Genomic DNA, 17,187 nt, shown 5'->3' with positions numbered 1-17,187 from the left:
GAGCAAGCTGTACTGTTATTCCTATCCGTAACAACATCATGTTCTCTTCAGATTTTCTCAAGGATATTATTCAGCAAAGCAAATAAAAAAGTCCAGGAATGAATAAGAGACAGAAATTAAAAATTTATCTACTCTCATTCATCTTTAACTTTAGTTAATTCTTTCATTACGTAACCGTGCTGTATTATATAAATAAAAAGTGTCAGCTGTGGTTCAGTGAAACCACTTTCGCCTCTGTCAGAATATTGCGCATTCAAGTACCACTTCTTAGATGTGAACATATAATCCTAGCTGTCATTCCAGTGCAGTACTGAGGAAGTGCTGCATTGCCAGAGTTGCTGAGTTCCTATCTTTCAGATGAAACATTAAACCAAGGCCCAGCTGCTGTCCTGGGTGAATGTGGAAGATCGTTAGAAGAAGACATTATTTGAAGAAGAGTAGGGAATTCACCCAACTTCCTGGCAAACATTTTTCATCCAACACCACCTAAAAAAAAATTATCTGGTCCCTACTGTTGTGGGACTTTTCAGTGCACAAATTGGCTGCCACATTTCCCCACATTACAACAGAAACTGCAGGCGCAATATTACGGCCTTGGTCTTTTTTATCGGACATCCGGACCATTTTCAGTCACAAACCCAATCGCTGGAGTAGGAGGCCTTCCATTTACTCTTTGCCAGAGCAATCCAATTAAGAGCCCACCTTCAGGCTTCCTGACCAATTAGGGAGGGAGGGAGGGAGGGCAAGTGGGATGACATGGCCATTTTGTCAGAGGAAGGATTTCTAATTAAGGGGATGCTTCAAGTAAGCTCCTTAGGGCTTGTATTTTTGAGGTTGCAGCACCCACAGGAATGGTGAGGAAACCTGGGAAGGCTAGCCCCCAAGTCTCCCACTCTCACCTGGACGTCCTCCTGCAAATCTGAGGGGCTGCAGTGAGGTGAGCTCTCTCAAGGATGGGAGGAGGAGAACAACCTTTCCAAGCAAGCAAGCGCAGTTGGAAGAGGCTGAGGAAGTGAGCAGCAACAGCGTGGCCCTTCAAACCTGGAGACCATGGACCAGGAGAATCCAGGACCTCAGGAGGACATGACATGTGAGTGACGTAACACTGTCAGGTGCCAAGCCCCACACACTGACCGGCACAAAATTCTCCTGCACAGCATGCCTCAGGTCAACACATCTTGCAGCTCCATTCATTCCACTCCCTGCAGGCACCTCATATCCCCATCTGAGCAGCCAACACTCACAATGATCCTCAATTTACTGCCCTCCCACATCCATGCCTCACAGTCACCATACACAAATGTTGTCTTTCACTCCTCTGAACATAAACCATTCTTAATACTCCCCCCTCCATGCTTTCGCTCCTTACAGGAAAAGAGATCACACAAGTTAGCAAGAGTCAGAGATGTGTGTTTGTGGGAAGCAGTGGGGAGCAAGGGGGGAATAGGCCTCTGGTGACAGGCACCCTGCCAGCCATGCATGTCTGCCTGGTCCACTGGGAAGACAGTCTTGCACCATGAAGATGCAGATGTCAGCAGCGACCTGCCGTGAGAGCTTGAGCCTCATGAGGCACATGGCGGAATAGCTGGTCTTCTACTTGTAGACTCTCTATTGTGGGTCTTGCCTCCTTCCACCTGCATCTCGGTGGCCATTCCCTTTGCCCTGTGAAGGGGCACGTGGCTGCGGAGAAGGCAGCTGGTGCTTCTGCTGGTGTTGCTCCAGGTGCAGCGGAGATTGTTGCAGAGGAAAGCCCCCTGCCCTAGACCCTCAGCAAAGGGAAACAGTGTAGCTGCATAAGCTGCTCCCATGTGCTCTGAGGCTGGTAACAGGGAACCACTGCTGAGAGTGGGTGAAGTGATCGTCAGCTGAAGTGCCTTCCAGGCAGTTGGCAAACATGTGTCAAGCAGTGATAGCACACTCTGACAGAACTGCAGCCTCACAGCCTGGCCATTTCTTGCAGCCTTCACAGCCTGGCCATTTCTTGCAGCCTTCACAGCTTGTCAGTTTCACTGAGTCAGTCCCTCCCACTGTGCTCTCACCTTCTCCTAACTGCTGAGTTGGAGACACAGGGCGAGACTGCTCCCCTGTTGGAAAAGAGGGAGTCCGCTGGGAAAATCCCTCTTAATTGCCACCTTAATGACTTCAATTGCCTTATAGCGTCAGCCGCGGAGTTCCCGATTTCTCCACCAACCATTCCTGGCAAAGACGGAAGGAGGAGGAGGGAACACATTAGGATACCTGGCTTACGGAATTTTCTCCAATTTTCCTGGCACCCCCGCCTCCAACGGACTGGGAAAATACCCCCCTGCATTTCAAAAATATTTTATTGGATGTGAAGCGATTTGCATTTTCTGAGGTTATGAAAGGTGATCTACAATGGCACTTTTCTTCTTTCATGACTAGTTTCTTGATTTGACCAAATATTGTCAGGTTGGCCCAGTTGGTAGCACTCCTACCTCAAAGTCAGAGATTGTAGCTTCCAGTCTCACGACAGGACTTGAGCACATAGTCTAGACTTACACTCCAAAGCAATAGTGAATACAAGAACACGAGGCCATTTACCCTCTCAAGCTTGTTCGGGCGTGGTTAATCTGTATCTTAACTCAATCTATCTGCCTTAGTTCCATATACCTTAACACCCTGGCCTAACAAAAATCGATCAATCTCAGTTTTGAAATTTTCAATTGACACAGCCTCAACAACTTTTGAGGAAGAGAGTTCCAGATTTCCACAACCCTTTAGGTGAAGAAGTGTTTCTGGCCATCACCCCTGAATGGCCTAGTTCTAATTTTACAGTTCATCCCCCTTGTTCTGGATACCCTCATCTAACTACGCTATCAGCTCCTTTAATAATTTTAATCACCTTAATTAACTCAGCCCTTAATTTTCTATACTGAAGGGAATACAAGTCTCGTCTATGTAACCTGCCCTCATAATTTACCCCATTTACTCCTGGTAATGTTCTGGTGAATTTGCACTGCACCTCCTCCAAGACCAGTATAGATGAAGGTCAATATTCCATTTGCCTTTTTAATTTTTTTTTGTACATATGTCCACTAGCTTTTAGTAATTTCTGTACTTGAACCCCTAAATTTCTCTGCTCCTCTACAATGCCTTGCTTCTCCTTCCTTGCTTCTTTGAGGATAAACTTTTTTACCCAGAGGGTGGTGACGGTCTGGAATGCCCTGCCTGGGAGGGTGGTAAAGGCAGGTTGCCTCACATCCTTTAGAAAGTACCTGGATAAGCACTTGGCATATCATAACATTCAAGGCTATGGGCCAAGTGCTGTGCAGACTTGATGGGCCGAATGGCCTCTTCTGCCCTGTATTATTCTGTGATTCTGCTTCTCGCCATTTATAAAGTAGTCTGATTTAACTTTCTTTGGTCCAAAGTAGATGACTTCCACATCCCCACATTGAACTGTATCTGCCACAGTTTGGCCCACTCATTTAATCTATCAACATCACTTTGCAACTTTCTGCTCCCATCTACACTATTTACTGTGCCACCTAACCTGGCGTCATCAGCAAACTTGAATATGTGATTCTCTCTTTCTTCATCTAGCCACTTATTCTGTTTGAGCACTGGATGCCATGGCCAATTGGTAGGCAGAAAGAGCTTCAAAGATTTCTTCACAGAGCGGCCTCTGCAATCATTCTCAGGACATCATCATGCAAAGGTCCCATAAGCATCAGCAAAACATTGAAGAATTTTTCTTTCAAGCAGTTAAGTGGCTGCCTTCTTCCTTCCCCTTGACAGGATTCCTTGTCCTACCACCCAATTGTATAGCCCAGCTCGGTGCAATTATCCAAAAGACACTGGGGAGCCTACCTTCTGTATCCTAACACTGGAAAGGCAGACTGGGGGTCTGGGACATCTCCATGGTAGGCAGAAGTCTTGGCCCATTGGAGACAATCTCAGTCATTGGAAATCTGGAAACTGTAGTTGCAACTTTCTTCAAGAATAAATGTTATCCTTTTTTTTGTCCTCAAGGAAATTCAGGTTTTAAAGTTTGCAAAACTTTTGAACAATCACACTGTTCTGATCAAAAAAAGATAGGGATTGCAGAGTAAATAATGATATTCCAAAGGTTAAAAAAAAGCAAAAGGAAAAAAATCAAGATCGTCAAAATGAACATTTTCAATATGCATAGAAAATAATAAAATTAGATTGGCTGCTGTAGTTGTTTGAAGATTCTTTGGCTATTTGGTTCAATGGAGCAGCAACAATCACAAATGGTCCATTTTTTCAATGTTCACTGTAGCATGAAAAAGAAACATCTTAGAAGATATTATTATTTGCCAATTATTGCAATTTGCATCATATTGAATCTTATTTAACTCTTATTTAAAATTAGTTCTGGAGCTCCAAAGACAACCAGGTGACAAAACTAATCAAAATATTATGGTTCAACACTGCAAACCTTCAAACCATCGGTTCAGAAATTGTAATTTCTTCATGAAATCTTAGCTTTAAGAAGCATGCTAATATAAACATAAAAATGTGGGTTCATATAGTTATAAGTGAATGTGTAATGTAATCTAAGATTACTTGTAATGGTTCATTATTGGAAGGAATGTGTTTATGCTTGGCATGCATCAGCCCTACAATTAATTTGCTGTTCTTCAGCAGATCAAACATTGGTTGTAAAAGAATAACACAGTTGTTGAAAATGTCAATTCATTTTGCACTTGTACACAATATTGCATGGTTGCATTATTAAAGCAATTTTATTCATTTTTAGATTAATTCCATTTCAAATGCAAAATTGAGGTTATGAAAGCCTAACAAAATGTATTCCCTTCATTCCATATAAAAGAAAATGAAAAGAGTGACTTTTCATATTCCTGTATGGTATTTAAGCTTTTTCTTTTATCCGCTGAGCTGTCTGCTGGTTAGGATTCCAAGGTCTTGCCACTTTGACTGAGATTAGATTTTCAGCCAAGAAAGCAAGGCTTCTCCACTGGTTGTGCTCAATAACCAATATTCAAAGCATCACAGCAGAATAGCAGTAAATGCCAAACTAAGCAAAATATTCAGGGTACAAGTAAATTTAAACAATTTAAATCCATGAATTGGACAAGGAGCTCAAATTTTTATCTGGGCACTGCATTCAAGTGTAAGTTGGTCGTGCCTCATTAGCATGTGCCCAATCATTCGTACATACGAATTAAGAGCGGGAGTAGGCCACTCGGCCCCTCGAGCCTGCTCTGTCATTCAATAAGATCATGGCTGATCTGATTGTAATCTCAACTCCATATTCCTGCCGACCCCCGATAACCTTTCACCCCCTTGCCTATCAAGAATCTATCTCCCTCTGCCTTAAAAATATTCAAAGAGTCTGCTTCCACCGCCTTTTGAGGAAGAGAATTCCAAAGACTCACGACATCAGCTCCCTGAGTCCACATTTCCAAAGTGAGCCTCATTTTATGTTCAGTGGATGAGTTCCCTTAAAGACCTGCAGTAGTTTCAACAGCATGACCGTTTCTGATGACAAAGGACAATGATCAAGTGTCGTAAATTACAACAAGTGTCTGCTTCAAGTCATCACACCCTGGAATTTGGCTGCGACAATTTAGATTTTATTGGAGCAGGTGCTTCAGAGGAGCAAGACCATTTTTCCAACTAATAACCAGACAGGCATCCCAGGGTGCCTGGCAAATAGTAGCACAAATGCAAACACCCAATCACTATTTACTATCTGACATATTTTCATAAACTCCCCTCTCTTTTCTAGAAAGTCCAGATTTCTTCAGTCTTTCATTATAATTCAGTCCTCTGATACCAAGGATGAGTCGCGTGGCACTTCTCTTGATTTAATGCCTTGCTTGTTTCTCTGTGACCAGAAATAAGTGCTGAAGATTAATGGGTAAAGTAGTGGAGAAATACTTTGTACAAATCCAATGAAAGACAACCAAGGGAAAATATAATAAGATAAAGTGAATTAAATTACAACCCAGGGAGTAACCATTTTCAGTCAATTTTGTAACTGAGGGAACAGAGTGCCATCTAGTGCAATGAATGTAACGATATTCAAGTCCCACATTATCAATTTAACAATTAGGGCTCCTACGAAATCATATGTAACTAAATTAATTTTATTTCAAAGGCATTGATAAAATTGTAGGCCAAACATGTCTTATTGACACTAAAATCACAATGCACAGGCAGCAATGACATTTTAATATTGACATTCAGGGAAAATTGGTTAAAAATTGTCACTTTTATATTCTATGCTGTTACTTTGGGCTGAATGTTATGCTCCTGTGGAAGGCAGGCTTTTAGGTGGGGCCGTGGAGATTTGGCGTGGAGTCCTCCACTGCGGAAGTCGACGGTGTAATGCTACGTTCTGATTCTGTCGGAGGTGGTGAGTGCCGTGGCAGCATTGGCATTTACACTCTTTAGCATACATATGAATGTAATTAATAGCGATCTTGCTGGGCGTTCGCAATCTTGTGTTGGGCTTGCGGCAATCACGTGCCTTCTGTTTCGCATGCTTAAAATGCTGGCAGTACCGAGGCGAGAATCCTCGGTGACTCGTAAGGGTAATTTACTTTACCACTGTTATCTAGGGGAAGTAGTTGTATGAGAGAACTCGACAACTGCATTGCCTGTGGGAGGGTATGGGGGTTGGTAGGTGGGGGGGGGGGGGGTGTTGGGAGAACTCAGCAGTGGTGCGTCTGTAAAGTTGGTGGGGGGGCCGCTGTTGGCCGAACTCGACAACTGTAGATGTGGTCAGAAGGCCAGTGCAGGGCACTGAAATGTTGTTGGTTTGATCATGATGGCTCGCACTTTTGGAAATGTTGTGGGGTCCAACATCCATCCATACCATAGAGCTAATGTGGGCTTCCCATAACCAAAATTCAAACATCTCTTAGCCCAGATAAGTAAACTTAACCTTTGAAGGAAGCTGAAGGTCCAATTAGGATAGCGATGAATGTGATTCACCCTGTTTTCTTGGACCCCATGCTGTGCTGAGGCGAATCTGCGAGAAGCGGGCCCAAGAGGCAGCTGCAATGCAAGAGGAGCCTCGCAGACGTGAGCAGCAGCAGCACGGAACACAAAAAAGGGCACAGATACAATAGTGAGTATACAGAATTCGCCTGACATACCTGCCGATGTCTGAGTGGAACTGCTGGAGCAGACTGCAGCTGTCCAAAGGGGTGGTCACAGACCTCTGAACACTGCTCAATGACAATTTGTGACCAATGTGTTTTGGTGGTCACCCTATGCCTGTGCCCTAAACGTTTATACCTCTGGATCATTCCAGGAATCTACTGGGGACAGTTCATGGATCTCTCAATCCGCAGCGCACCGTTGCATCAAGGAGGTGACCGATGCTCTGTTCAGGAGGGCCAGCGACTATGTGTGCTACAGGACAGACCCTGAGAGTCAGGCCAAGTGCGTCACTGGATTTGGAGCCACTGCAGGATTCCCACAGGTGCAAGATGTCATCGACTGCACGCATCTGGCCATCAAGGCTCCTACGGACCAACCAGCTGCTTCATCAATAGGAAGGGTTTTCATTCCATTAATGTACAACTTGTATGTGACCACAGAAAGCCCTTCTAACAAGTGTGTGCCCACTTCCCGGGAAGCTGCCACGACTCATTCATGTTTCGACAGTCTCAGGTGCCACACCTTTTCACTCCCCCTGCTTGCCTTCAAGGGTGGATCTCGGGGATAAGGGCTACCCATTGAGGACATGGTTTCTGCATCTGTAAGGAAACCCAGCTATGATACAGAAGAGCGTTACAATGCCTGCCACGCCTCCACCAGAGTGTCCATCAAGCAGGCCATTGGTATGCTGCAGATGTGGTTCTGTTGCCTCAATAGATCTGGTGCAGCCCTTCAGTATGCCCCACAGAAGGTTGGGCGCATTGTTGTGGGTTGCTGCATTGTACATAATACAACACTACAGAGGGGGGAAACCTTGCAAGAGGAAGACATGTGTGAGTACGAGACTTCCTCTGACGAAGAGGACAGAGGGCACACAAGGCCAAGCAGCCATGGAAGATCGTAGCAGAGTGATGGAGAGCAGACATCTTGAGCAGAACGCAAGGGAAGCAAAGCACAGCCTTATAATGGAACGTTCCCAAAATCCATGACTTGCAATAAATATGCTTCTGACAAAAACTCACCCTTATGCATGCAGTGTCAAGTTTTCTGCATCCGTATTATCTTGCCCTCCTGCGTAAATGGCAACATCCAATTCAGCCAGTGGTCATGTGACATCATTCGAGTAATGAAATAATCATGCTCATTGGCATGTTAATGATATCAGTGGTCACTTTGCCAATGTGATAAGGCATTTGAGGGGATTGCAGGAGTCACAATCACGCCATGGTGGAATGCGGTTATCTATCAAAGAAGGCTTAAGATTTTCACTAATGAACTTTTAATTACATTAAACATGAGAGATCTATTTCAACCGTGAATACCCATGTGTGTCAAGATGGCGTTTTTATACGTTTATGTGTGCTCCTGTGTGGTACATCCCCTGTGACAACAGCTGGACTGGATGCTGGCTGCTGATCATGATGCCCATTGGCTAGGGATGACTTCAGGGGCATCTGCTGGGTGCCTGAGGCCTGGAGGACGCCGGCTGCCTGAAGGCTTCCTGCACTGGTGCAGGAGTGCACTCAGACATCACAGCTGCTGACGCTTGGCTTGCTGGCGGAGGGGATGAGGAGCGGGTGTGCACACTCGAATTGCCCTGAGAAGACCACCGAGATGTGGAGCGCATGCTCTCCTCCCTCTCCAGGCTTCTTGGAGCCTCCCTACTGATGAGGAGCTGGAACATTCTCCGGCCTCCTGGTCCTTCTCTTGCCCTGCCACTGCTGAGTGGACCTTATGACCAAGGTGAGGCTTCACAGGTCATTGCAGATCTGTGGAATGTGGTTCTCCAAGAGGGTTGCCAATCTCTCGATAGATGAAGCCATGTGCTCATCTGCCTGGGACATGGCAGCAATCACGGATGGACTCCCCCACCATCCGCTCAAGGCTACGCATGGCCTCTGGCATTCCCGTCAGATGTTGCCTTACCTCTCCCTGCAACTCCAGCATGATCTGTGCTGCCAAAAGAGAGGCTCGTGATCAGTCTGGGGTTCAGCATGGGCCTGGCCACCTACAGTCCTCCAACTGTCAGAGGCCTTGGCTGTCTCAGCCGCAGCCATCTGCTCGGGCGTGTGTGTGGTGCTCTCAACAGATTGTGACTCTGATTGTAAAGCCGAGCAGATTCCCACCCAGGTGAAAGTATCTGTGCTGGTGGAAGGTGCAGGAGTCATGAGATGGTGCATCCTCTGAGTGCTTCTCGTCCTCAGAGGTTGTCATCAATCTCTCGGGGTCTGTGGTCTACTGTGAACGGCAACCTGCAAGATACAATGAAAACATCATATGTATGGGTTAGGGTACACATATCCCATTAAGGACAGCATGCCAGAGCTAAATCACCATGACTATTGCACTTTTAACTGATCGACAATAATCACTCTGTTGTGCTGGGACCCCGAGCTCCATATCTGAGATGGTGCGTCCTCTTTGGCTCCCGACTAGTTCCAGTGCCTCCTCTTTGGCTTGACTTAAAGGACACTGGTCGGGCACTCTGCCACCAATCCTGGCCATCTCCCCTCTGTTATGGGCCCTCTTCTCTTTAAAAAGCAAGGATGCACACATTGAACATCGCCAAACGTCAACATCATGTTTATACTAACATGGGCACTTTGTCAACACCTGGGGCATGCTTTGTCTAGCATACTGATTCAACCTGTCATGGGTCTAACCCACTTTGAGGTGTTAGTGAGGGAGACTCGATTCACGTATGCAGCCAGTCATCCGCCATTAATCTGCTATGACGTCCCTGTCTTTGAAATGAGAGTGGCACCCATGTGTCATACTGTGTAGTGACAAACAGATCACACCAATTTTGGAACGTGCCACTTACATTTGCTAAATGCAGGTCACTAACCCTCTTCATACACTGGACCCAGTGACCACACGGCTACTAACCTCCTCTGCGATCTCCATCCAGACTTACTTGGTCAGGCATGAGGGCCTCATCTTGTCATTGCTGGGGAAAAGGACCTCCCACATTTCCCTTACAGCCAGAAGGAGAATAAGCAGGGAGGCATCACAGAACCGTGGGGCTAATCTTGCTTGGACCTCTGATACGATCAGAAGGATGTTCTTTTTGGAACAGCACACAAGTGTTGCTTCAGTAAGCGTCTATAGAATGCAGGGAGACAATGAATGCTGTTTCCATTTCCGCCACATGGGGAGGGGGAGGAATGACCACCTCCATTATACAAAATAGCCAGTCGCCAGGCAATCGCAGCAGTGCGGCTGATCACGGGACAAGCATTTTCAAGCATTTTGCACAACCATCACTGATCCTGGCAGCATGATCAGAAAATTCAGCCTTTTATTTGCAGAACGCACTCACATGCTTAATTAGCTTTAACGTTTAGTGCTATATAATTTTTTTTATTTCAGTCAGGATACACAAGTTGAAGTATGTTCAAATATGCTTTGCTTCAAACATCAGTTTAAGGCAGTTATGGCTTCCAAAATCATCAGCACAATGGTAATTTACAGAACAAGCCTCCAGAAATTATGAGAAAATTATTCTGTGATGTTTCTACTCCAAACAAAATGTAATTTTGTGACTTAAGAATTTTGCAAGTTTCACACAATGCGCACAAGACCCTATTCACTCACCAAATTAAAAAAAGTTAGGCTGGAAATTACAGGGGTAGCCTCTGAGGATTAGTGGAACTTATATAAAAGCAAAATACTGCAGTTGCTGGAAATCTGAAATAAAAACAAGAAATGCTGGAAATACTCAGCGGGTCTGGCAGCATCTATGCAGAGAGAAGCAGAGTTAACGTTTCAGGTCAGTGACCCTTCTTCAGAACTTATATCCTTCTCCTGGATATATCGTGACCTGGCCTAAAGTCTCAGAGTCAGGTTCAGTTTTTGCATTGCCAAGTTGCACAGATTTCAAGTATTTTTCTCCTCTTTTTATTTGCTTCTTTTTTCACATTGATTTTCTCTTGTTCTACAGGCAGGAATTCCCTGCAGCAGTATATTTCTATCAGCACTGCTCACCTGCTAGTACCTCAAGTGGTAAGTCTTCAAACATTAGCTTAGACAGTAAATATCACCAAGACATTCAACCCAATAGGGCATCACAGCTAATCCCAATCCTCTCCTCACCCGATGTTCACCAATAGAGGTGAGGGCATACTGATCTGCGGCAAGAATCCCGTGTGATATTCTCCATTCCAACCCAGGAGATAGGGGCGGTGGAGAAGAGGGAGGGAAAGTTTAAAAAAAGCAAATCTCGTCACAGCCAATGAAGTACTTCTGAAGTGTAATCACTGTTGTAATGTGGGATGCCCCTTTGGAAAGGAAATCTGCTGTCCTTACCTGGACTGGCCGACATGTGACTTCAGACCCACAGTAATGTAGTTGACTCCTAAATGTCCTCTGAAATGGACAGTAAGCCACTCAGTGTATCAAACTGCTAAAAAGTCGATAAGGAATGAAACCGGAAGGACCATCCAGCATCGACCTAGGTATCGGAAACGACAACGGCAAACCCAGCCCTGTCAACCCTGCAAAGTCCTCCTTACTAACATCTGGGAGCTTGTGCCAAAGTTGGGAGAGCTGTCCCTCAGACTAGTCAAGCAACAGCCTGACATAGTCATACTCACGGAACCATACCTTACAGACAATGTCCCAGACACCACCATCACCATCCCCGGGATGTCCTGTCCCACCAGCAGGACAGAAATAGCAGAGGTGGCGGCACAGTGGTATAAGTCGGGAGGGAGTTGCCCTGGGAGCCCTCAACATTGGTTCTGGACCCTATGAAGTCTCATGGCATCAGGTCATATATGGGCAAGGAAACCTGCTGATTACCACCTACAGCCCCGCCTCCCCTCAGCTGATGAATCAGTACTCCTCCATAGCTGCTAGACTGGGTCTGAAGCAGGTGATGAGGGAACCAACAAGAGGGAAAAACATACTTGACCTCGTCCTCACCAATTTGCCTGTCACAGATGCATCTGTCCATGACAGCATTGGTAAGAGTGACCACCGCACATTGCTTGTGCAGATGAAGTCCTGTCTTCACATTGAGGACACCCTCCATCGTGTTGTGTGACACTACCACTGTGCTAAATGGGATAGATTTCAAACAGATTTAGCAACACAAAACTGGGCATTCATGAGGCACTGTGGGCCATCAGCAGCAGAATTGTACTCAATCACAATCTGTAACTTCATGGCCTGGCATGTCCCCCACTCAACCATTGCCATCAAGCCGGGGGATCAAACTGGTTCAATGAAGAGTGCAGGAGAGCATGCCAGGAGCAGCACCAGGCATACCTCAAAATGAGAGGTCAGCCTGGTGAAGCTACAACCCAGGACTACTTGCATGCCAAACAGCATAAGCAGGATGCAATAGACAGAGCTAAGCGATCCAACAAGTAACGAGTCAGATTTAGGCTCTGCAGTCCTACCGCATCCAGTCGTGAATGGTGGTGGACAATTAAACAACTAACTGGAGGAGGTGGCTCCACAAATATCCCCATCCTCAACGATGGGACAGCTCAGCACATCAGTGCAAAAGATAAGGCTGAAGCATTTGCAACAAACTTCAGCCAGAAGTGCTAAGTGGATGATCCATCTCAGCCTCCTCCTGAAGTCCCCAGCATCACAGATGCCAGTCATCAGCCAATTCGATTCATTCCATGTGATATCAAGAAATGACTGAAGTCACTGGATACTGCAAAGGCTATGGGCCCTGACAACATTCCAATAATAGTACTGAAGACTTGTGCTCCAGAACTTGCAGTACCCCTAGACAAGCTGTTGCAGTACACCGACAACACTGGCATCTACCCGGCAATGTGGAAAATTGCCCAGGTATGTCCTGTACACATAAATCAGGACAAATCCAACCCCGCCCCGTCAGTCTACTCTCGATCATCAGTAAAGTGATGGAAGGTGTTGTCGACAGTGCTATCAAGTGGCACTTGCTCAGTGATGCTCAGTTTGGGTTCCACCAGGGCAACTCAGCTCCTGACCTCATTACAGCCTTGATTCAAACATAGATAAAAGAGTTGAACTCAAGAGGTGAGGTGAGAGTGACTGCCCTTGACATCAAGGCAGCATTTGACCGAGTATGGCATCAAGGAGCCCTAGCAAAACTGGGGTCAATGGGAATCAGAAACTCTCTGCTGGTTGGAGTCATACTTAGCGCAAAGGAAGATGGTTGCGGTTGTTGGAGGTCAATTATCTCAGCTCCAGGACATCACTACAAGAGTTCCTCAGCGTAGTGTACTAGGCCCAACCATCTTCAGCTGCTTCATCAATGACCTTCATTCAATCATAGGGTCAGTAGTGGGGATGTTCGCTGATGATTGCACAATGTTCAGCAGCATTCATGACTACTCAGATACTGAAGCAGTCCATGTAGAAATGTAGCAAGACCTCGACAATATCCAGGTTTGGGCTGATAAGCAGCTAGTAACATTTGTGCCACACAGGTGCCAGGCAATGACTATCTCAAACTGGAGAGAATCTAACCATCTCCCCTTGACATTCAATGGCATTACGATCACTGAATCCCCCACTATCAACATCCTGGGAGTTACAATTGACTGGAGTAGCCATATAAATACCGTGGCTACAAGAGCAAGTCAGAGGCTCGGAATCCTGCGTAAGTAATTCACCTCCTGACTCCCCAGAGCCTGTCCACCATCTACAAGGGACAAGTAGGAGTGTGGTGGAATACTCTCCACTTGCCTGGATGGGTGCAGCTCCAACAACACTCAAGAAGCTCGACACCATCCTGGACAAAGCAGCCCACTTGATTGGCACCCCATCCACAATCATTCACTCCCACCACCACCGATGCACAGTGGCAGCAGTGTGTACCATCTACAAGATGCACTGCAGCAACGCACCAAGGCTCCTTAGACAGCACTTTCCAAACCTGCGACCTCTACCAACTCGAAGGGCAAAGGTAGCAGATGCATGGGAACACCACCACCTGCAAGTTCCCCTCCAAGTCACACACCATCCTGACTTGGAACTATATCGCCTTCACTGTCGCTGGGTCAAAATCCTGGAACTCCCTTTCTAACAACACTGTGGGTATACCCATCCCACATTGACTGCAGCGGTTCAAGAAGGCAGCTCACCACCACCTTCTCAAGGGCAATTAGGAATGGGCAATAAATGCCATCCTAGCCAGCAACGCTGACATCCCATGATGTCAGTTTGTGCACAGTAATGAACCATAACCAGCATTGTCTTTACAGAAGCATTTTGAGAAATGAGAAATGTTTTGGGATGTTGAACTGTTAATATCTCTAAAATGTTATAATGGCCCAGAAAATCTGAGGGAGTCCAGAAAAACCCTCAGAAAAATGGTGCAAACATGTAAAAATGATAATGCCTGCTCTTTTTCCAGAGCTGCTGCTGATGTCCTGTTGAAGTTATGGCAGGAGACCAGGAGAATCCCAGCCAAATTTCAGGTCTGGTATCCTCTGGCACTGCTACAAATAAAACAGATTGTTTATGTTATGTTATGTTATAATTTAAAGTACCCACAGTAAATAAAAAGAACTTTAAAGCTGTGATTTTTAATCTTTTCCAAGTGGAGGGGCACCCTGCTGATAATGGCATACTCTTGGGGACCTTTTGTCCTAACTTCCAAAAGACACAGTCAACAACCCAAGGTTGAACAGTGCTGTCAATGTAAAAGAAACAGGTCCACAGTGAACAGCAATAACATACTAGTAAGACATGAAATACAAAAAAAAAAATCAAAAATCTGATGACCTTGCAGACTCCTAGGAACTCCTCATGGACTCCAGTTTTAAAACTTATGCCTTAATGGCTAACAGCTTTCAACAAATTTTGCAGATTTGTGACCCAGGAGTGGAGAATCTCAGCCCCCAGTTACAGGTGTATCCTAGTACGTTGCGTTACTGAGCAATGTTGAATAAGCCCTCAAGCCCGGTAGACCTACTAGGCCCAGGTACGGTAGTCTGTCTGCCTCATACCAAAAAGAATTAAAAGAATTGTCAGGACAAATTTCTTCATCAATTATTTCCAATTTCATTCAGTGTTACATGGGCTGCAGGTGTGTTCAGTGCATTTTTCTTTCCTTAGTAAAGTGATGTGTGCTATCTATCAGCACAGGGGTCAGCTTTCAATCATACATTGACCGCACTCAGCTATACCACACGACTACTTCTCAGGCCCTCAACCATATTTGTGTGGATGGGGTCCAACATTGGGTTATGGATGAACAGCAAGGTTCTCCTGGAACATCATGAAATAAAAAAGCATAATTTTCGGTCCTCGCCACAAACTCTGCTCCATTGTAATGACTCCATCTTCTCAATCTGAACCAGAAAATGTGCAGCCATATGGTTCTGTTCAACCCTGAGTTTAGCTTCACATCCTATCTATCACAAAGACCATCCATTTCTATGTCTGCAACATCGCCCTTCTATCTCAGCCCTATACATGCTTATCACCTCTAGGCTCAATTATTCCAATGCTCTCTCCCATTTGCCATCCTCATAAACTCTAAATTGCCCAAAATTCATATCCCTTCCATCCTCACTGACCTATCTTTTGTCCCATCACCAAGCACATTAAATGCTCCTCCTGTATACTCTGGTTCTCACTGTGACCTTGTGTGTAGCCTTGCTCCTCTTCAGTCCACCATTGGCAGAAGATGTTTCAGCCACATTCGCATTCTGGAACTCCTCCCAAAACATTTCACCTCTCTCGCCATCTTTAAATACTTTCTCAAAATCCATGATTACGAGCAAGTTTTCAGTCACCCCTCCTCATTTCTCCTTCTTTGGTTCAGCATCTGTTTTGTTTTTATCTATTTCTCTTTAGTGAAGCTACTTAGGTTTTTTTTAAAACTTAAAGGCCATCATAGAAATGCAAGTTGTTATTTTTCATGTTGTGTGCTCCTTCTAAATGTCTCATTGGTGGAATGAGAAAGTGAAGGGGATGGTACTGGGAATAGAGTTTATCTCTGAGTAGATGACCCTGCAATTACAGAAGTGATGGCTACTTGGGCCCGTGCTACATAAAACGTTTGAGCAGAGCAGCTAAATGAAACAGATGTAATCTCATACTGACACCCAACAGCATCACTCATGTTAGCTCCTGCCTTTACATTGCTGCAGAGTAAATGCAGAGGAGAAAGACCTCTATAAGTTGGAGTTCAAGGATGCAAGGATACAAAAATTGGCCGTGTGGTTGATAGTGAGGAAGAAAGCTGTCGTTCGCAGGAAGATACCAATGGACTAGTCAGGTGGGCAGAAAAGTAACAAATGGAATTCAATCCAGATAAGTGTGAGGTAACGCATTTGGGGAGTGTGATTTTAAACTACAGATAGATTAGACAAATCAGATTGGCAAAGGTAGCCTGGATGATGAGTTCATAGAGAGTTTTTGGGACAGTTTCTTACAGCAGCATGTTCTACAGCCAACCAGACAGCAAGCTACTCTCGATCTGGTATAATGAGACAGGATTAATTAATTACCTCATAGTAAAGGCACCCCTAGGTAGGAGTGATCACAACATGATTGAATTTCACATTCAGTTTGAGGGTGAGAAGAATGCATCTAAGACTAGTGTTTTAAACTTAAATAAGAAAAATTATGAGAGCTTCAGGACAGAGCTGGCTAATGTAAACTGGGAAATTAGGTTAAGGGATAGGTCATTAGAGATGCAGTGGCAGACATTTAAGGAGATATTTCATAACACTCAGCAAAGATACATTCCAGTGAGTAAGAAATACTCTAGGGCAAGGACGCATCATTCGTGGCTAACTAAGAAAAATCACGTAAATAAATGCAAAATACTGCAGATGATGTAAATCTGAAATAAAAACAAGAAATGCTGGAAATACTCAGCAGGTCTGGCAGCATCTGTGGAGAGAGAAGCAGAGTTAACGTTTCAGGTCAGTTCTGAAGAAGGGTCACTGACCTGAAATGTTAACTCTGCTTCTCTCTCCACAGATGCTGCCAGACCTAAGAAAAATCAAGATTGTATTAAATTGAAAGAAAAAGCGTACATTTGGCGAAGAGTAGTGGCAGGTCAGAAGATTGGACAGAATATAAAAAACAGCAAAGAATCAGTAA

At 45.0% G+C, this 17,187-nt stretch overlaps 1 protein-coding gene across 2 annotated transcripts in view; it reads right to left on the bottom strand.

Moving 5' to 3' along the window:
- The window catches only part of prex2 (phosphatidylinositol-3,4,5-trisphosphate-dependent Rac exchange factor 2), a 638,971-nt gene that overhangs the window by 182,398 nt on the left and 439,386 nt on the right, over window positions 1-17,187 (bottom strand). The window lies entirely within an intron of this gene.

Source organism: Heterodontus francisci, chromosome 5, assembly GCF_036365525.1.
Source record: "Heterodontus francisci isolate sHetFra1 chromosome 5, sHetFra1.hap1, whole genome shotgun sequence".
Lineage (NCBI taxonomy): Eukaryota > Metazoa > Chordata > Chondrichthyes > Heterodontiformes > Heterodontidae > Heterodontus > Heterodontus francisci.
Note: the sequence above shows the minus strand (reverse complement) of the source record. Positions and strands in the feature narration are given on the sequence as shown.